A 22,394-nucleotide genomic window follows, 5' to 3' on the forward strand; every position below is an offset into this window, starting at 1 on the left:
ACCACCCACTCCAGCAAGGACACAAGAACAAGATAGATACTCTCAGCTGCTGAGGAATCTCAACTAACCCCCTCAATAGTGAGCATCTCCCCTAATTTCCACCCCAGACTCCTACAAAACACAAGGGGTCCAGGGAACCCTATTCTCTTGAATGCTATCAATAAACTTCACTGCACCCACCCACACAAAAAGAATTGTATTTTAAATGTATAACACATGCATCAAAAGTCATTCAGTCAGACTCCTAGCCCTTAGTGTCTGTGACTGAGAGATTTGCCTTTTATTTTTGGTTTCTTTATCTCTGAGTTGGACATAGTATTTTTTGGGTGCATAATAAAGAGGCAAAGCTGGGCGAATTGTCAGTACTACTTTTAATTTTTGGAGAAAGTCCCATACTGATTTCTATAGCAGCTACATGAGTTTATATTCCCACCCAAGAGTGAATACAGGTTCTCCTTGCCCAACATACACACCAATACTTTTTGTCATTTGTGTTCTTGATTATAGTCATTTTAACTGGTGTGGGATGGCCTCTCTGGCTACTTTTAATTTGTATTTCCCTGATTACTGAGGCTGTTGACCACACTGGAATATATTTATTGGCCAATTATTTTTTTTTTTTGAGAACTGTTTGTTTTTTTATTTAATTCCATTCATTTGTTGATTAATAGCTTTGGTCATTTGGATGTTCAGAGCCTTTAATTTTTGCATTATTTATATAATGTAAATAATGTCATATATATTAATCTTCTAACTGAAATATATCTGTCAAATAATTTTTTTATTCTTAAATTGACTGTTCACTATACAGATAAGTTTTCTTTGCTTTTTAGAAGCTTATAATTTTTCTAACTATAAAATATAGACTTTTTGAAGATTTAATAGGATAAAGAATATAAAATGCCACACTAGTGGTTTATCTTGAATAACCTTTAGTGTTTATTTTAAAATCACACTTTCAAAGGTGTGATTTCTAGAATATTTAAAACATGTATAAAATTCATAAATTTATATGAACAATTGAGGCTATAGAAAATATAATTCTGTGATAAATATCACCAATTTCACCACACAACTGTAGCCATAGATGTCATCAATTCATCTGTCTATTTAATTTATCAATTTCTCCATCCATCTATCCATCCATCCATCCAGCTATTAATTCATCTGATTAGTCATCCATCAACTGAGTCAACCAGCCATCTACCCAATCAACCCTCTATCCATATGTAGTTCCACCTATTTACAATTTTTTCACTCAAACAGTGTTTTTCTATTCATTTACTTATGAACCCACTAAATTTATTCTTCACCTTTGAATATACTAGAGAAAAATACTGCACTAAATTTCACACTTGCTAAGTTTTAAACATCTCAAAAATGGAAGAAGAGCAAAAAAAAAAAAAAAAAAAAAAAAGAAGAGGACAAGGAAGAGGAAGACAAGAAGGGGAAGGAGAAAGGAGTAGAAGAAGAATCAGGAAAGAAAACAGTGAAGGCCACAGATGAGGTAGTTGATACTGAAGAAAAGGTCCATTCAGTCTTGCTGTCTTCCACATTTTTTTCAGTGAATCATCTTAACATTATCTTTGGTTGGACAATCTTGTAACTTCCCAGCCTGGAGCAGATATTCATCATCTCACGTTGTCGTCAGAGGTTCTGCCAGTTATAAATGGACTCAGTAGAATGTAAAAAAAAGCATTTGATTATGGAGGCACAAAGAAGCATATTTCAATTGTTGGCAGCAGCTGCTTGGGTTTGGTTGAAATGTTAGTTTTAGTAGCTTTGTAATTTGATTGGCCTTCTTTCTTTTATGCATCCTTGTGTTTGTAAGATAGTAAGTGTAACTCCAGACCATTGACTTACATTTGCAGAAGGAGTAAGGTAAGGAGTAATGCTTCCTGTTACAATTTTGTCATTTGTTAAGAAAGAAATGAAAAAGAGCTTTGACATTTTATTCTGAATGTTAAATGAAAGAGGATAAAGCACACTTGAGAATTTCTTCTGGGATAGGCAATGAACATTGCTCTTGGAATGGTAGAATATGAAAATGAATGCTCAGGACATAGCACACTGAGATTCTCAAAAAAAAAAAAAAAAAAAAAAAAAAAAACCTTCCGTTTTCTAAAGTAGTGTCCTACTAGTTTATAAAAATTGTATTCTGTACAACAAAACTTACCTGTGTATGAAATTGCCATGAAGTTTAGGTGTAATTACATTATTGAAAGCATCATGGCTCCATACAGTTACAGTGTCTAGTGAGTCATGAGACCCAGCTTTAGGTCATATTTAGATGTAATTTCTATGATTTTCTTTTATGTCTCAGCTTTTCAGTAATGTTGGAGTAATTATTGTTTTTACCACATAGGCTTTTGTGGGATGTACATTGAGCCAATCTGGAAAGATGCATGTAAACTACATTGGCTGGAATAATATTAAATATCACTAACACAATGGCTACAACTCTTTGGGTATCATTCAAAGTATATTTAACCAGCAATGTATGATGATGGACATCACTGCCTGGAATGCTGAGGTAGGAGGACTGTGTGTTTGAGGTCAGTCATTCTGAACCATCTAAAGAAACCAATATCAACCACAGGGTGATTTTATAATTACTGTCAGTTCATCACAGTGGGAAATTATCTTGGGGTGAGGTTGCATTTAATATACCATTTTTGGCAACTCCTTCATATATGTTTAAATTACTTTACATTTATACATTTGTTTGCATGTACACACTTTTATACTGGTTCAGATCCCACAGACTATGTTCACACAGATTTTCCCATATACATTTGTTCTGTGTTGTGTCCTCAAGTCACAGTTGCTAAAGAGCAGTTATTGCCCTTTTACAGATAGAAAAGGTCTTCTACCAGGGAGTATAAAAACTCAGATGAGGAACTTTTATCCCCACTCATCAGTCCTGACTCAGCCTGAAACCATCCGTTTTTTACAGCAGTAGCTCCAACATTAGGGTTCTGGTGAAGAGACTGTTTTCTCACAGTGGGGCACAAGGGGGCGCCCCTGCCTAGTAGAAGGCAGATTTACCGTCATATCAGCCTTATCTAATCCACCTTTCCAGGCTCACTATTGTCTTCGGTGCTTTCCCGGGGTGGGCAGTGTCTGTTTGTATCAAGGTGGAGTCACAAAAGATGACTCCAAGCTATCAACATGCTCAGCCTCAAGAAAGTTGGAACACATGAGTGTGCAGAAGAGGATATAGGAGCAAGATTCCTTTGAACAGTGTATGGCAGAATTTGCGACAGATCGTAATGAATAGTAAATCTGTAAAAAACTTTAGTGATAATTCCTTTAAAAGCACATTATTGAATTCATAACCTAGAGACCAAAATGTTTACAAAGAATGCTCCTATTCTTAACACAGTCCTTGGTGTCTTTCAATTCTGCATATATGGATTAAGTCAACTGATAGAAAATACTGAGGAAAATTGTGTCTGTATTGTATATCTTTGTTTCTTTCCTAAACAATATGGCATAACAGTCACTTTTATAGTATTTGCATGATACTAGATATGATAATATGGGGAATAATTTTTATGTAGGGAAACCATGCATTTATTGTATATGAATATTGCATGTTTTTATAGATGGGACTTGAGCATTTATATATTTTGCTATATGCTTTAGGAAGGTCTAGATCCAATCACCTGCAGCTACTAAGAGACACTATATATTATTATCAATATGGGATACCTGTGAGGAAACAGTTGTTCTAATGACATCATAATGTATCATAATGACAAATAATATTTACAACCCAGAGGATTGTGATTGGAATGTACCAGAAACAAAAGTAAAGAGAGAACCACTTCTATACATGGGAGAAACCAATTATTTGGGCAAGGAGTAGGGGTTGTGGAATTGGGGACTGTCCAACATGCTCATAGTTTGGATGATTGGCAATTCTCATTGGTGGTATATTTTGACATAGCAAGGCGTGCAAATTATGACTTTATTAAGATTAAAACAGTAAGCAAGCAATGTGGACTACATTTACTTTTCAGAGAAGAAAACAACTAATATGGTCTGTTGAAATAAAAGAAGGGGATTTCCTTTCCCCCTCTTTTACACAACTCCACATCCTGCCCTGTTTCATTCCATGTATTTATAGATTAATAATGCATTGGTTAATTCCTTTATAAATGTGTGTTCAAGCTTATAGAATTTATAGATTCATAAACATGTATAATTAATTTAATTTTCTCTGCCTACATTTTTGTAGTGAGTCAAACCCTGGGCCTTAGAGCAAAGGCATGCTCTGATTCCTTCCCTTTTGTCCCAGTCTTTCTCCCCTTTCTTTCTTTAGCTCTCTTGACCTTTCCCTGACTCCCCCATAGTCTTGATCTCTTTTATTCTCCCTTTCTCTCATATACAAAGAGTCCAGCTGCTTCTGTTTCCCTGCTGCCAAGTACAATTGCTGTGTTTGAGACTGGTGATATCTGAGACTGTTTGAAATGTCTCAGACACATGCGACAATCATGAGAAGAACACTCTTTCTAAAAAGACCTCCTCGGAATCCATAGAATGGCAGAATTAATTTTTTCAGTGCTGATTGTGTCTTAAGGAATAAATGATGGCATAACTGTACCAGATACCCAGCAGTGACATCTCAGGCAGCGCTGGGAGTGGCACAATGCTAACACTGCATCAGCTCTAGAGCTTTCTGATTTGCCATTATTACTTTGTTGTTGTTGTTTGCAATGTAAGTGCTAATATTAATTTTTTATTGCTCTGTGAAGACAACTCACAAATATTTGCATTTTTCTGGCAACCAACCTCTAAACTGAGCCTCACTGACTCTTCTGCCTAGTATCCATGCCATTGTGGTCTTTTCCCTAATAGTACTCAGTTCTGTGACCAATACTGTGAAAATGATTTGGGGACTAGTGCATAGAAAGGTACTGTAATCACCCCTTTTGTACTAATCTCCCAGCAGAGCTGAGGTACTCAAACAAGCAGCTAATGGAAGGACTGAGTAGGGAGGAATCAATTTGCCAGGCTGAACCACATTGTAGGTAGATCCTTTATCTTTTGCCTGAATAAAAGGTTCTATTGCAGAACACAGGCCAACTCAGGAAGCCTCAAGGAGTAGGAGATTCTTGAAACTAACCAATTCAGAATTCATTCTCATTTGCAAGTGTAAATCTAAAGAGTCAATGTACTGCTTTGGTTTTAGTCCAGGGTCCTTCAGGGTATAGTTGTTTCTGTATAGCAAATGAATATTTATCCATCTGGCATACATTTTGAACCCATATTAGATACCAGAGCATCAAAGCAAAGGTAATTTCCTCACATTGTAGAAATAAGAGTCCAGTGACAGAAACAATGCATATAAGTGACTAAAAGTCTAATTGCTACAAAACAAGGCTTATCTGTGGTTACAGGACAAATCCCTAGAGTAGTTAGGAATTATGCTGGTTTGCTACAGGTGAGGTTGTATGTAGGCACTCCTTCAAGATCTATAACTTCACTAATAGTTGGATAGATTTCTAATCAAGGAAGAAAACAACAACCAATCAAAACGCAGAGTTGTGAGGGCCAGTTCCATATCTAAAATTCAGGAAACAGTGTGGAAGAGGCCATGGAATGATAGTAAGAGCCAGAAGACCATGGTATTTGCTATGAGATTATCTGCTAGTATTATCTGGACCACTACAGAATGGTTTTCCTACCAACCAATAAAGCTGCAAAAGCCAAGGAGGCACATAAACTAATAGACTTTGTCAAACTATTATGACAATATTTCTAGGGTTTCCTAAACTTAGGTGGTCATAAGACTTTTAGTCCCAGGACACTTGTGGAAAGCCTATAGGTAAGATATATTAACATCATTCTTTCTGAGTGACAGACATATGGATAAGTGACAGACACATTTCTTTTTCTGCATTCTTATCTGAAGTGCATTTATCTTCTGCTCTAAGTATATTGCACTTGCAATGAGAGCAGAATAAAACCCCTCTTGTTCCTCCTAGGGGGAAGAACTTATGAGATGGTAGCATTCCCATCCCCTGGGGAAAAGTTGAAGGCTTGGGTCAAAGGACTCATAGTCTAAGTGAAGGTCTAATAGGTGGAGGGACTAGTGTTGTTATACATGATGCTGTTTCTAACTACTCACAACAGGTTTCAGCTGCCACGTGCAAGGATAGCCAAGGAAGCACTTAGGACCTTTGACCACTACTGTGCTTCTAGTCAAGGCATTTTTTTTCTAAGTTCAGGAGGGACAAGTCACAGCTTAGTTCTTATGGCTGGGTTTAACTGGGCACTGTATCCCTTAATGAGAGCTAAAAGATCCCCACCCCAACTTGGAAAACATACAGCTACAGAGTCATAAATTTACATAATAGTTGCTATGAATTAAATGTGCATCTCATAAAATTTATATGCTAAGCTCCTAATTTGGAGACAGACCCTTCAGAAGTAGTACTTAGGGTTAGGTAAGGTCATGAGAGAGGGCCTCATGGCGTCCTTATAAATGGAGAAAATGGAAACAAAGTTCTTGTTTCTATGTGAAAACACAGGGCTTGCCAGGAAGCAGATTTTCACCAGGAACTAAATATGCTGGTGTTTTGATCCTAAATTCTCTGGCCTCCAGGAACTCATGAAGTAAATGTCTCATTATAGACACATTCTATTCATCAACTCCTCCCTTCCCACTCTTTGCAGTACTCCTATTTTTTCCTATATAGCTTTGATATTACATGATTTTTTTTTCTTTCTTTCTTCCTCCTTCATGGAGTTCAGTTTTTGTTGCTTAGCTAGTCTTGGTACTGGAGCCCACTCTAGTGTATAGCCAGTTTCTTTGCGTTCATTGCATTAAGAAAACTGTCTCTTCCTCTCCCAAGAGCCAACACATGCTGTTAGCTCTTCAGCTAGTGGTATTATTACATATCTAAGTTCTCGCCCTCTATGCTGAGATTTTGCATAGCTGGAGCTTGGACAAAAATTAACATTTTAGTTTATATAGTAGTTCATTTTTATAGGTTTTTCCCTTAATCCTGAGTTTTGGTTGACTGTCTCCCTCAGCCTCCTGCTTCCCACTGTCTCCCTTATCCTCATTTAAACTCTGTACTTTTATATCACTGTATTACTTGTTTCCTCATTCCCAAGAGTCCTGTTTCCCTGGCGTATCTCTTGTGGATACCATTTTGCTTTCCATCCTCTACAAGTACTCATTCCGACTCATAAAACATGCATTTGGACACTTCAACGTTAGCATCTACATATGAGAAAGAGAATGTCACATTTGTCTTTCTGGCTGCATTATCCCTCATAGCGTATTTTTTAAGTTCTTTTCATTCCTCAGAAAATTTTATGATTTATTGAAAACTCTTTTCTGCAACATAGAATTCAATTGTGCACATGTCCCACATTTTCATTATCCACTTATCTGTTGATGGACATCCAAGCTGATTCCATTTGCTAGTTATTGTGAAGAGGACAGCAATGGACATGGATGAGTTACTATCTCTCCTTTAGGTAAATGTGCAAAATGAGTATAGCTTTGCGATATTATACTTCCTTTTTTAGCTTCTTATGAATTCTCCACACTGATTTCCACTGTGGCTGCGCCAGCTCACACTCCCCTTTCTCCACATGCTGTGAGCATGTGTGGTATTTTGCTTCATGGTACCCATTCTGACTAGGATTAGGTAGAATCCTAAGGTAGTTTTAATTTGCATTTTCCTGCATGCTTAATAGTGCTAAACATTTTAAAAACGTGTTTATTGTATATAAGCTTAATTGACATATTAATCATACATATTTATGGGATACATTTTAATAAATGTATATAACATAATGTGATCAGGATAATTGACCTATCACTTCAAACATTATCGTTTGTGTTGGTAACATTCAAAATCATGTCTCCCAGTTACTTCAAAATACACATTAGTATGAGCTAATTACCTTAGCATGCTGTACGGTATTAGAAATTGCTACTTCTATTCAACTGCAACAGAGTTTCCACTCAACATTTTCTTTCCTACATTCTTCCATCCTGCTCAGACTCTGGTAAAATCCACTGCACTCATTAGGAAGGCACTGTGGACTTTGGACATTTTATAGCAACCTTCTTTTATTCTTTCTTCACTGGGTCAAATTTTAGGCTGACATTAACTCACTCTTGATACAGCCTGTCATCTAGGAATAGCTTTCCTGGATTTACATGGATGAAGTCCAGAAACTGAGCTCAGTACCGCTCATAAGTTTGGGAGCTCACAAGATACCAATTATAGACCATACTAAAGCCTAAAAGATAGTCTTTTCTTCATTTGGATGGACCTATAGATGGGTCTATAGATCTCCCCAAGGTAATTGGATTTCTATCTTTCTCCTCTACCTTCATCCCAAGGAAAGCAACCTAAGTGCCTGGACCCTTTATGAATGTTGTGATCTAAATGCTTGTCTTTGCTCCACCTATTCATGTTCTTAAGCTTTATCTTTCAAATAAGATGGAATTAGGAAGTCGAGACTTTGAGAGCCAATGAGGTCATGAATGTAGAGTCATCATTAATGGATTTTGAGGCCTTACCTCTCCGTGTAGAGCTATTGAAAGCTAATGAAGGGGTTCCATTTTCTTCAGTGGTATAATCTCTGATATAACTCATGCTCCTGTAAGTAACCTTTGACCCATGATCATGCAGACAACCTATTTAAACTCAGTAAATCACATACAGAGAGACATGAAATTAGAGGATTTGTTGAGAAGAAAAACTATTTCAGTGAGATAGAGGGGAAAGATGCACAGCAATAGGTCAGGAGGTGGAGGCACATCTCTTTAATCCCAGCACTTGACAGGCAAAGGCAGGAATGTCCCTGTGTGTGTGAGGCCAGCCTAGCCTGCAGTACATGGCCTAGGTAAGGCAGTGCTGTACAAAGAGGCCCTGTCTAGAAAAGCAAACAAAACACAGAAAGGGGGAAGAAAGTAACAAAGGATAACAAGGACTAAAACTCATTGGTATATGTATAAAACTGTCAGGGAATAAAAATAACTTGATTTAAAAAATATCTCAGAAGACTACATTTATTCTGTGGATACAAATGTTTGTAAGTTACAGGTGAGGCTAGTTTATTAACTAGTAGTTCTAGATGCTCCTCTAATAACCACGACTTTGCTACCACCGACTAGTGAGCTAAAATTCCAGTACTAGTCCTGATTTTCATCTTTTTGGATGGATCTTAAGTCCAATTAGAGAGCTATTGGTTACTGACAGGGTATGCATATCATTACTGAACCTACTAAGTTTTCTGGCCATTCTGGTCATTGATGTGGTTTTTAGGCATCATAGCTGAATGGAACTGTTGGTTCCTTCCTTCCTTTGGAAGCTTGCATGGTACCTTCTGATACCATAAAATCTAGTCCTTATGAAAAGAGGTCAATGTCAGCTCAGGGGACTCTGAGCCCAGTCTTTGCAACAGATGAAAATCGCTACAGAAAACCAAAACCTATTACTGAGATCTAGCTCTCTCTGCCTTCCCACTTAGCCTGGCAGTCTTGTGTTTGCTGTTGAAAGAATTCAAATGAGACACTCCAACTTTAGTATAGAAGGTAGTTTGTGACAGAGTAAAGAGGAATACAGTCAAGGGGTGAGAGTGGGCAATGCTAAGGGGAGCATTATAGAGGTGGGCACTTCCAAGGGCTGAAGTGAGCAATGGACAGAGCTACCATTGCGTTAACAATATCTTAGGTTAACTTTATACTAAAGTTTAATATACATTATTCTTAAGTTTCTTAGGACAGAGAGCTTCCATGAGAAGGCTTTCTTACTTATCAGGTAGACAGGCCTATTTACATTAACTCCTGAGAGGATAATGATATGTTCTAGATTTTTTATTTTAAGACACTGGCTAGACAGTAACTTTAGGCATTTTTAGAATGTTGTGCCTCTAGCTAGTACCAGAGACAGGTCATATATCCTATTTTTTAAATTTTATTTCTTTTTATTGGATATTCTCTGTATTTACATTTCAAATGTTATTCTCTTTCCCCTACTACTATCCTCCCTCCATCTCCCCTTGCCTCCAGGAAGGTGCTCCTTTCCCAACCACCCTCTCCCACCTCAGCACCTTGGCATTCCCCTACACTGGGAAAATGAGCCTTCAAGGGACCAAAGGCCTCTCCTTCCATTGATACCAGACAATGCCATTCTCTGTCACATATGAAATTGGAGCCATGGATCTCTTCATTTGTTTTCTTCTTTTTCTTTTTCTCTGAAACAGCTTTCTATTAAACAGCAAAGCAGAACTTGAATACATTTTTAAATATTTGTAACAAGGTCACAAAAGGGTTGCAAAATGTCTGCAATATGAGAATTACACATCCATATAGCTAAGTCACTCACTGAGGCTTACATTAATACTTTAGATGATTCCAAATGTCAAAGCCGCCCATCTAAGAGCCAGCAGCGGCATTAGTGGATCTTTCCGAGTATAAAACCTACTATTATTTCTGATATCAGCTCATTATCAATTGGAAGCTACAAACTAAACTTTTAAAACTTGATAAAAGAATGACTAAAATTTTGCAACTAAGTTGAGTTTACAGAAATTCTGGGAATACAACTGAAATAAAACACTAAGGTTAATAATTATCACATATACAAAACTCTCTTATATTCATGATTCTGATACTAATATACTCTCAATGAGGTTTGCAAAATTCCATCTCCTCGGTACAAACAAACCTTCAGACCAAACTTTTCACTGGTCTCAGTCCACTTTCGTTTATGTCCCAAAAGTGCAGCTGTGGTCCAAATATAATGGGCATCTAGAGGGAAAACATTGGGAGTTGTTTATTTCTTTAAATCCAGTTTCCATTCCTATTTCTATCTTCTTCTCAAGTTTTTTTTTTCAATTTCTCACACACCAGCATCCCTATCTTTTTAACACCAAATGGACTATTTTATGCAACAGGGAGTTTTTAGCTCCTCAATGTGACAGTTTACATTTCAAAGAAAACCCTTCATTTTTTATAGTTCCAATTTATTTTTAGTTGATTAAAGAGAAACCAGCAATCCTACATTATTATTAAATATTACAATTGGCAAGCCTTAAATAAGAAAAATCTCTTATTTTGGTTAAGTGTCAACACTTACAGTCAGGTTACTCTGTAGGAGATAACTCTGAAGTTCCTGTCAGGAGGGAGATGGGAAGGAGAGGCAGATGGAGGAGAGACACAAGATGGTGCACAAGGTAGAGAAGCTGTGCATTCAATACATGGTTTAGGTCACTTTTTCACAACATGGTTATTTTCTTGTATATTTTACTAGTTAGGCTTATGATAAAAGATAGTGCTAAACATACATCGTATATATATGCAAATTGGCAAAACATTCATCTTCAAGTTTCATAAATATCCGTAATTCTAATATAAATACTCTTTATAGACTAACATATACATATAACATTAACTCAGAGATATTCCTATTAAGCATTAGTATTATCTAGATGTGACATTTTCTTTATAAATATTCAGGGAAGCAAACAAAGATACTCTAACTTTTGGATCATATCCAAGCCTTAAGGGGAAGAACAAAAGCATCAATGCATAGAAGAGAAAGAGGTGAACCTGTTACTTCCTTTTGCTTTTTTTTTTTTTTAAATCAGTTGTTTGAAAAACACTAGAAGCAGACATAAGGTTTTCTATATAGTGTCCAAGAACTTGATTTCCCTACTTTAGCTTTAGATTTTCTTCCTTAACTACATCTTGCAGAAAGTTCTTCAAGTATGTGTTGGAGTTCCAACACATGATTAACAAGTCGAGTCTTTTCTTCCAGTTCTACCTGATTTCAGCATTAACTGTGTCCATGTCAGCATTTGTCATCTTGGGTAATAGACCTTCAGCTTGAACTAAAACTCTTTAATGAATGGCCGGGAGAGCAGGATAGCTAGGAAACCTCAGGCTGCGGCTCTCAGACAAACTCGGGTCTTTCTATTTGTACTCACTGGTTGGTGATTTAGTCCCTGGAAACTGTGGTGAGTTTGGCTGGTTGTTAATGTTGTTCTTCACCTGGGGTATCAACCCCTTTCAGCTCCTTCAGGTCTTTCTTTAGCACCTTCATTGGGGGTCCCTGTATTCAGTTCCATGGTTAGCTGCAAGCATCCTGCTCTGTATCAGTAAGGCTCTGGCAGAGTCTCTGAGGAGGCATCCATATCAGACTCCTGCCAGTAATCACTTCTTGGCAGCAGCAATAGTACATAGGTTTGGTGGCTGCATATGGGATGGGTTCCCAGGTGAGGCATTCTCTGAATGATCCTTTTTTTTTTTTTTTTTTACAATCCGTGCTCCTCTATTTGTCCCTGTATTTCCTCCTGTGAATGCTTTATTCTCTCTTTTAAGAAGGACTGAGGCATCCACATTCTGGCCTTCCTTCTTTTTAAGCTTCATAAAGGCTGTGAATTGTTTCTTGGGTATTCTGAGGTTTTGGGGCTAGTATGCTCTTATCAGTGAGTGCATACCATGTGTGTTCTTTTAAAACTGGGTAACCTCACTCAGGATGACAATTTCAAGTTCCATCCATTTGCTTAGGAATTTTGAGAAGCCATGGTTTTTAATAGTTAGTAGTAATCCATTGTGTAAATATACCACAATTTTTGTATCTCCATTCCTCTGCTGAAGGTCATCTGAGTTCTTTCCAGCTTCTGGCTATTATACATAAGGCTGCTATGAGCATGGTGGAGCATGTGTCCTTGTTGTACTTTTGGGTGTATACCCAGGAGTGGTATAGCTGGGTCCTCAGGTAGTACTACATTCAATTTTCTGAGGAACCACCAGATTGATTTTAGAGTGATTGTACCAGTTTGCAATCTCACCAACAATGGAGGTATGTTCCTCTTTCTCCACATCTTCACCAGCATCTGGTGTCACCTGAGTTTATGATCCTAGCCATTCTGACTGGTGTGAGGTGGAACCTCAGGGTTGTTTTGATTTGTATTTCCCTGATGACTATGGATGTTGAACATTTCTTTGGGTGCTTCTCAGCCATTCTGTATTCCTCAGTTGAGAATTCTTTGTTTAACTCTGTACCCAATTACTTAATAGGATTATTTGATTCTCTAGTCTAACTTCTTGAGTTCTTTGTGTATATAGGATATTAGCTCTCTATCAGATTTAGGATTGGTAAAGATCTTTCCTGAATCTGTTGATTGCTGTTTTGTCCTATTGATAGTATCTTTTGCCTTATATAAGCTTTGCAATTTTATGAGATCCTATTTGTCCATACTTGATCTTAGAGCATAAGCCATTGGTGTTCTACTCAGGAATTTTTTTCTTGTGCCTATGTGTTCTAAGCTTCCACACTTTCTCTTCTATTACTTTCAGTGTATCTGATTTTATGTGGAGGTCTTTGATCCACTTGGACTTTATCTTTGTACAAGGAGATAAGAATAAATTTATTTGCATTTTTCTGCATGCTGACTGCCAGTTGAACCAGGACCATTTGTTAAAGAGGCTGTCATTTTTCCATTGAATATTTTTCGGTCCTTTGTCAAAGATCAAGTGACCATAGGTGTGTGGGTGTGGGTTCATTTCTGGGTCTTCAATTCTATTCCATTGATCTACCTGCATGTCTGTACCAATACCATGCAGTTTTTATTACTATTGCTGTGTAATACAGCTTGAGGTCAGGGATGTTCTTTTATTGTTTAGAATAGTTTTCAATTTGAGTTTCTTTATTCAGTGAATTATATTGATGGATTTCCATATATTGAATCATCCCTGCATCCCTGGAATGAAACCTACTTGATCATGTTGAATGATTGTTTTGATGTGTTCTTGGACTCAGTTTGCAAGAATTTTATTGAATATTTTTGCATCGATGTTCTTGAATGAAATTGGTCTGAATTTCTCTTTCTTTATAGGATCATTGTGTGTTCTAAGTATGAGCATAATTGTGGCCTCAAAGAATGAGTTGGGTAGTGTTCCTTCTGTTTCTATTTTGTGGAATAGATTGGAGAGTACTGGTATTAAGTTTTCTATGAAAGTCTGATAAAATTTTTCACTGAACCCATCTTGCCCCTGGCTTTTTTTGCAAGGCTTTCGATGACTGTGTCTATTTCTTTAGGGCTTATGGGGATGTTTAGGTAGTTTACCTAATTCTTATTTAACTTTGATTTCTGGTATCTGTCTAGGAAATTGTCCATTTTCTCTAGATTGTCTAGTTTTGTTGAGCATTGGCTTTTTCTAGTAGGATCTGATGATTTCTTGAATTTCTTCAGTTACTGTTGTTATGTCTTCCCTTTCATTTTTGATTATGTTAATTTGGATACTCTCTCTGTGACCTCTAGTTAGTCTGGCTAAGGGTTTACAGATCTTGTTGATTTTCTCAAAGAACTAGTTTCTAGTTTTGTTGACTCTTTGTATAGTTCTTTTGGTTTCTACCTGGTTGATTTTAGCTCTGACTTTGATTAATTCTTGACATCTTCTCCTTTTGTGTGTATCTGCTTCTTTGTTCTAGAACTTTAAGGTATTCTGTCATGCTGTTACTCTATGCTCTCTCCAATTTCTTTTTGGAGGCACTCAAAGGTGTATGTTTTCCTCTTAGCACTGTTTTCATTGTACCCCATAATTTGGGTACATTGTGCCCTTATTCTCATTAAATTCTAAAAAGTCTTTAATATCTTTCTTTATTTCTTCCTTGACCAAGTTATCATTGAGTAGAGCATTGTTCAGTTTTTATGTTCATGTAGGCTTTCTGTTGTTTTTACTGTTATTGAAGACCAGTCTTAGTCCATGATGGTCTGATATGGTACATGGGTTTATTTTAATCTTCTTGTATCCGTTGAGGCCTGTTTTGTGACTGACCACATGATCAATTTTGGTGAAGGTACCGTGTGATACTGAGAAGAATGTGTATTGTTTCATTTTAAGATCAAATAAATGGTCTATAGATGTCTGTTAAATTCATTTGGTTCACAACTTTTATTAGTTTCACTGTGTCTATGTTCAGTTTCTGCTTCCATGATCTGTTCATTTGGTATTGAAGTCTCCCACTATTATTTTGTATGGTACAATATAAGCTTTGATTTTTTTTAGTAGAGTTTCTTTTATTAATGTTGGTGCCCTTGTGTTTGGAGCATAGATGTTCAGGCTTGAGAGTTCATCTTGATAGATTTTTCCTTTGATGAGTAAAAAGTGTCCTTCTTTATATCTTTTGATAACTTTTCATTGAAAATCTATTTTATTCAATATTTAAATCGCTATTTCACCTTGTTTCTTGGGACCATTTGATTGGAATTTTTTCTCCAGCCTTTCACTCTGAGGTTGTGTCTGTGTTTCTTGCTCAGATGTGTTTCCTGTATGCAGAAAAATGCTGGGTACTCTTTATGGATCCAGTGTGATAGTCTATGTCTTTTTATTGGGGAATTGAGGCCATTAATGTTAAGAGATATTAAGAAATAGTGATTGATGTTTCCTGTTAATTTTGTTGCTAGAGGTAGAATCATCTTTGTGTGATTTTCTTTTTTTAGGTTTGTTGCAAGAAGATTATTATTTTTTTTTGCTTTTCCTAGGGTGTAGTTTCCCTTATTGTGTTGGAGTTTTCCATCTATTATTTTTTGTATGGATGGCATGGTAGACAGATATTGTGCAAATTTGGTTTTGATCTGGAATATCTTGATTTCTCCATCTATAGTAATAGAGAGTTTTGCTGAATATAGTAATCTGGGTCTGTAAGATATTTTCCAGCTTTTATAGTCTCTGTTGAGAAGTCTGGTTTAATTTTGATTGGTCTGCCTTCATGTGTTACTTGTCATTTTTTTCTTACTCCTTTTAGTATTCTTTCTTTGTTTTGAACATTTGCTATTTTGACTGTTATATGTTTGGAGGAATTTCTTGGAGTTTTGTCAGTGTCCTGTATGCTCATGGTAATATCTTTAGGTTAGGAATGTTTTCTTCTACAATTTTGTTAAAAATATTTAGTTGGCCTTTTATTTGGAAGTCTATGCTCATTCTGAACCTGTTATCCTTAGGTTTGTTCTCATTATTTCATAGAATTCTTGTATATTTTTGGTTAAGAGATTTTTAATTTTTGTATTTTCTGTGACTGTTGTGTCAATGTTTTTTTCATGGTATCTTCTGCCCCTAAGATTCTCTCTTCCATCTCTTTTATTCATTTGGTTATGTTTGTATCTATAACTCTTAATCTTTTTCTAGGTTTTCTATTTCCAGGGTTGTCTCCTTTTGTTATTTCTTTATTGTTTCTATTTCTATTTTTAGATCCTAGATGGATTTGTTCAATTCCTTCACATGTTTGGTTCTGTTTTCCTGTAGCTTTTAAAAGTGATTTTTGTGTTTTCTCTTTAAGGGTTTCAAATTGTTTACCTGTGTTCTCTGGGTTCTCCTGCATTTCTTTGCTCATGCACTTCTTGAGCCCTCCATCATCAACATGAGGTATGATTTCAAGTTCAAATCTTGTTTTTTTTTGTTTTGTTTTGATTTTTTTTCTGGTGTGTTTGGATATCCAGTACTTGCTGTGGAGGGAGGGCTGGGTTCTGATATTGCCAGGTTGTCTGGGTTTCTGTTTTTAGGTTCTTGTGCTTGCCTCTTGCCATTTTGTTATCTGTGATGCTTGTTGGTCTTGTTGTTCCTGACTGGAGCTTGTCTCTCTGTGGGACTGTAGGTTCCTGGCTCAGGAGGTAGATTGCTCCTGGGTGTTCCGCTCTCTGTGGGCAGGCTGTGAGTTCTGATAGCAGTGGGTCAGCTGTATCTCTGGTCACAGATGGAGTCCAGAAGGGTCAGATCATAGGAAGCATTGTGATACCTGAGTCCTTAGTGTTCCTGGTGGTCTCCCCTCAGATAATCCATGGAGAGCAAGTGAGGATTCACCTGTATATAGCAATAGTGTGTGAAAGTAAGATGGGCAGAGGACTGACTATCTTTTAACATTGGAGTCTTAAGTGTGAGACACTTAAATAGTGGCTAAGATGAACAGAAGCAGCTTTAATGTGTGTTGTCATCATGAGGATATTTGAACAAGATGCTTCAGGAAGTTGATTATCAGGGGAACATTGTCTCTAAGAGTTATCTGTGTGTTAACACAGATAGGTTCTCACCACCAAGTGGAAGGTGAAGGAAGCCAGAGAAAAGGCCTCTTATGGTATTTTGGAGACATGCTATTCCATGACTACTTGGAAGTGTATTTGCTCACAGAGGTTCCCAGGCTAAGACTAGTGGAATAGATCCCTGCTCTACCCATAAGTGGACATTGTGTAAAAAATTTACTGCAGGCTGAGGTAGTTGTAAAAATGTGCAGAAGGTACATAGATTCAGCTTGACATGACAGCTGTCTTGGGTCATAACTACCATTGTCCCCAATTACTCCTTGTTAAGTTTTAGTGCACAATTTCTCAGCTAATTTTAAACAAGCAAACAAAAACACACAAACAATCCAGAGTCACAATGGAGCTATACTGTCAGAGAACTGTCCGTCTAATATTAGTTTAAGATGAGCGAAGTATATTACTGTCAAGATAAAGTCACTTTTGTACTAACCCTGGTACTTGTCCTGTCCTAGCCTCAGCTTCCAGCATCCAATCGCACATTTCCCTCTGTAAGCCACTGAATGAACTTCAGTCCATGTTTCCTAGATTTGTTCAGTTGTCTCTGGTTTCATGACCCTGCTGTCAAGCTTCTTATGCTTAGAATGGTTACTTTGAAACAAATATGTAGAAAACCACGGGCAGGTCAGCAGCATGTGAAGGCAGAAGCGCTGGACACTGATACACCAGAGTTTTGTCCATTCAGAAGATGTTAATGCAGGCAGCTTCCATCTCAGCTTTCCTCACCTAGCAAACAGGAGTAACAATACTGGTCTCTTAAGGCTGCTGAGAGGGAGAAATATGTTCAAACATACAAACTGTTCATTTATCAGTGTCGGAGTGTGTGATGGATTTATGGGTGCAATTTCGCTTGATCAATCTGGAAACCAGATGAAAGGCACAGCAGAGAGAGCTGGATGCGGTGAAAGCCTTTGTCAATGGTGATTGCAGTACAGGTCTGGTGAAAAATGGTCTGACTAAGGCATAGCTGTCCCTCATCTGACACCTAGTCTGTGGCGATGTGATGCAGGTAGAATCTCTGTTGTTTTAAAACTGAGTCAAGGCTGAAAGAAGATCCCAGTGGGAAAGCAGGAATGTACCTGTGCCAGCCTACACAGGCAGATCTGGGGCAAGGTGGGCTGCCTACCTAACCCTAAAGTCTATGTCATTTATTCCCCTACACAAGCAGCACTTTGTTTTGTGATGCTAATGTCAAATGCAAAACAAAACAAAAGCTCAAAAATGCCTAATGGCAACGAGAATGGTGAATTTCTAGAACCTTGTAAAACTAAAGAAATTGCACCGCCTTACCAGGGCAAATTAGAACCAGGCTAAACACATAAAGCTGAGCTTCCTGCTGAGTGATGGATAGTAAGTTAAGGAGGAGAGACCATATGCTCTATGGATTTATTCCCCAGAGAATATTAATGGAACACAAAAGAACAAGTCCATGGCCAGTGGCCATTTTACTTTTTATGTGGCCATGAAGTATCTCAAGTACATACAATGTATCTAATCCATAGTCACATTCAGTATCACTAAAAAGTTCCAATAAACCTCTTTATTAATGTCTAATTGTAAAGAAACGTTTTAAATGGAAACTTGATAAATTAGTTTGGAAATACACAGTCTATTCTGTTGAGCTATATTTATTTTTAAAATTAGTTTAAGCATTTCTTTTTTCCAGAGAAATTGAAAGCAGCCACCATCATTTTTATCAGTTTTATGCCCAGTGTGTAAGTGTGGGGCATACAGGGAAATGATCCAGTTTTGGGCCATTATATGTGAGCAGTTGACCAAAGAAAGCAGTAAGAGCTCACATAGATACAACCACTCATACACCACAAACACCAAACACATGCACGCACTTGCACACACATACACACACACACACACACACACAGAGAGAGAGAGAGAGAGAGAGAGAGAGAGAGAGAGAGAGAGAGAGAGAGAGAGAGACAGAGAGAGAGAAAGAAAGAGAGAGAGACATACCCAGATTCACACATACACACATACACAGACACACATCACACACAAATACACACACATATACACACATACCTATATACATAGACACATGTAAAAACTCTTACATACATACACATAGACACATTCATACACACGCATACACACATAGAATTCCCATATAACCCCCCCACACATGTATACATGAACACACACACATATACATACAGAGACACACACATAGACAATCTCACACAGACACACATAAACATAAACACAGGTACAGAAATATACATACACACATACACACAGACACATGCACATACAAACACACATACACACAGACACACAAACAGGCACACACACACACAAAGATACACATGCACATATGAAGACAAACAGAAACACATGCAGACACATTCACCCACTTTCACATACCCAAACACAGATATACATTTATGCAAACACATACACATATACATATACCACACACATACACATTTTTATAACAAACCCAATTCTTTTGATATGTGTGCTTGTGTTTGTGTATGTATGTGTGTATGTGTGATTATGCCCATGCATATGAATGTGAAGAAATACAGAATTTTTGTTCTCATATTATATGTGTTTGAGTAATTTTGTGAGGTTGCTGCATTTCACTAACAATTGACATTATGAGTATAGATATACCCCCAACATAAATGAATATTTTATTTATTTACATTTCAACTCTTATTTCCTTTCCTGGTTTTTCCTTTGCAAAACCCCATCCCCTCCCTCTCCCCTTGCTCATATGAGGGTGTTTTCCCCCTTTCCCACCTCAACTCCCTAGCATTCCTCTAAACTGGGGCACATAGCCTTCAAATGACCAAAGGCTTCTCCTGCTACTGATGCCAGACAATGCCATCCTCTGCTACATAAGCAGCTGGAGCCATGGGTCACTTCATGTGCACTCTTTGCTTGGTGGTTTAGTACCAGGGAGCTCTGCGTGGGGTCTGGTTGGTTAATATTGTTGTTCTTTCTCATCCAGTCCTATCTCTAAGTCATCCACTGTGGTCTCCGTGTTCAGTCTGATGGTTGACTGCAAGTATCTGTGTCTGTATTGGTCAAGCTCTGGCAGAGCCTCTCAGGAGACAGCTGTATCAGACTCCTGTCAGCAAGTACTTCTTGGCATCCACAATAGTATCTGGGTTTGGTGTGTGCTTGTGGGAAGGATCCCTTGGTGGAACAGTCTCTGGATGGCCTTTCCTTCAGTCCCCGCTCTACTCTTTGTCCCTGCAGTTCCTTTAGACAGGAACAATTCTGTGTTAAAACTTTTGAGATTGGATGGGTGGCCCAATCCCTCAACCGGGGGCCATGCCTAGCAACTGGTTATGTTCTCTACAGGTTATAGCTCCCCTTTGTTGAGTATTTCAGCTAACATCATTCCCATTGGGTCCTTGGAGCCTCTTGCTTTCCTGGCATCTGGGACTTTTTGATTGCTCCCCCCAATTCTCCATCCCCCATTGCTACACACCTCTGTTCAAATTCTTGACCCTCTGTATACCCATCTTCATCTGCTCCCATACCTGAGCCTTCCTCTTTTTTTATCCTCTCCTCCCTTCCCCCCGAAGTCCCTTCCACCCTTTTTTCATGAGTATTTTGTTCCTCCTTCTAAGAAGGACTGAAGCATCCACACTTTGGTTTACCTTCTTCTTCAGTTTCATATGGTCTGTGAGGATATAATTGTAACTTTCATATGACTGATTCATTCCTGAAAGATTTAATACTGTCTTCATTATTCATTCATATTTGTATTTATTTTTCTTGAGAAATTTAACGAAAAATTTAAAAGGGTTTTAATATGTTCAAGGATCTACTTAAGATATTTTACTTTACTTTAATTTTTGTACACTTACTCACTCATTTATGTGAATGTGCACATATGTGCATGTGTGCACATGTAGAAGCCAGAGGGCAGACAACCTGTGACATTATGGTTTTTCTTTCTACTACATGGATTCCAGTGATCACTCAGGCTTTCATTATTTTTCTTCTCTTATTTCACTGACTTTTATTTTTTTTATTTACCTTTTAGGTTCTGCACATGCCAGGCAAGTGCTCTACCATTGAAAGACAGCCCCAGCTCTATACATTAGTATTTTATTTAACATCTATTTATTTCTTTTGAATAAGTGCATGTTGGTGGGTGTTTGGGTGGGCATGGATATGCATATCTGTGGGGGCCAGAGGACAACTTGAGGTGTTGTTTCTAATTTCCCAGGCACTTTCTACTTTTTTACTATGCTGGTATTCACTAAGTAGGCTACTCTTGCCGGCCAGGAAAACCCAAGAATCTGCCTGTCTCCCCATCCCTCCCCAGTGCTGGGATTACAAGTGTATATCCCTGTGTGCCTAGTCTCCTTTTCAGTATGGCCATCATTCAGTTTACAGGCCTCCAAAAGACATTTTTTTTTCTGGCAGTCCCCAAGAAGACCTTATGGGTTCTGAACTCTGAGGCCAGGAAAACAAGAGAGTTATGGGAAGTTATGATGTTAAAAAGAACATGAAGAGCCATGGGAAGATATGACATACTTCATTCACAGACACTCAGGGTTCTAGGCAGATAAACACTTGTAGGTACCCACAAACAAACTGGCACAGTCATACATACAGATCAGTGGTCAGGTCACAGATAGACATACACAGGCTCACATAGATCAACTGGCCAAAAGGCAAAAGTCATATTTACGAGAAATTGCTATAGAATAGATTTCCTTACTGTTTATTTTGGGGTTCCGCACGGTATCTAGTATCAGATATTTTTGCTTAATACCCTCGATGTCCATCTTGACCTGTGCAGAATAGTTACATCAGCACTATGTTGTCGAAACATAAATTGGCCTATCTGGCCTTATGTTCTATTCAATCCACCACTTTTACACAGTTCAACTTCTTGTGAACTGGCCCTGAGGGATTTTCCCTGAGACCATAGTTCACAGAAACAGCCTATATAACAACAGTGTGTTCTGTAGGTGCTCAGATCTTGTAGGTTCTCAAGTCCACTAGTAAGCCTTTAAGCTACGTGTGTTCTCAGATTGCAGATTCCATGAGCTCTCAAGCTCTACATCTGTGGCTCCTATCCTTGTTTCTTTAGGTGTTTGAGGCTCGCAGGCTCACATTAGTCATCAGAGAAATTCTCTCATGGGTTGTCCTCACAGGAGCTGGTATCCTAACTCCCAATTCTTTATACACGTGGAGTCAGGAAGCATTCATTCATTATTTTTAGGCATATAAATTAATTTATCTTAATTATTAATATAGTTCACCAGCAACTTTGAAGAATTCTGTTTCATCAAAATACCATCAATGGACAGTTACACTGTTACCAT

General features: G+C 37.8%; 1 pseudogene across 1 annotated transcript; it reads right to left on the reverse strand.

Annotated features, from left to right (window-relative positions):
* Positions 1–11,593: 11,593 nt before the first annotated feature.
* Positions 11,594–11,845, reverse strand: LOC308430919 (short coiled-coil protein-like; annotated as a pseudogene). The gene has a single exon. The product of its transcript is annotated as a short coiled-coil protein-like (transcript).
* Positions 11,846–22,394: the final 10,549 nt, after the last annotated feature.

The sequence above is a fragment of the Micromys minutus genome, assembly GCF_963924665.1.
Source record: "Micromys minutus genome assembly, chromosome: 16".
NCBI lineage: Eukaryota > Metazoa > Chordata > Mammalia > Rodentia > Muridae > Micromys > Micromys minutus.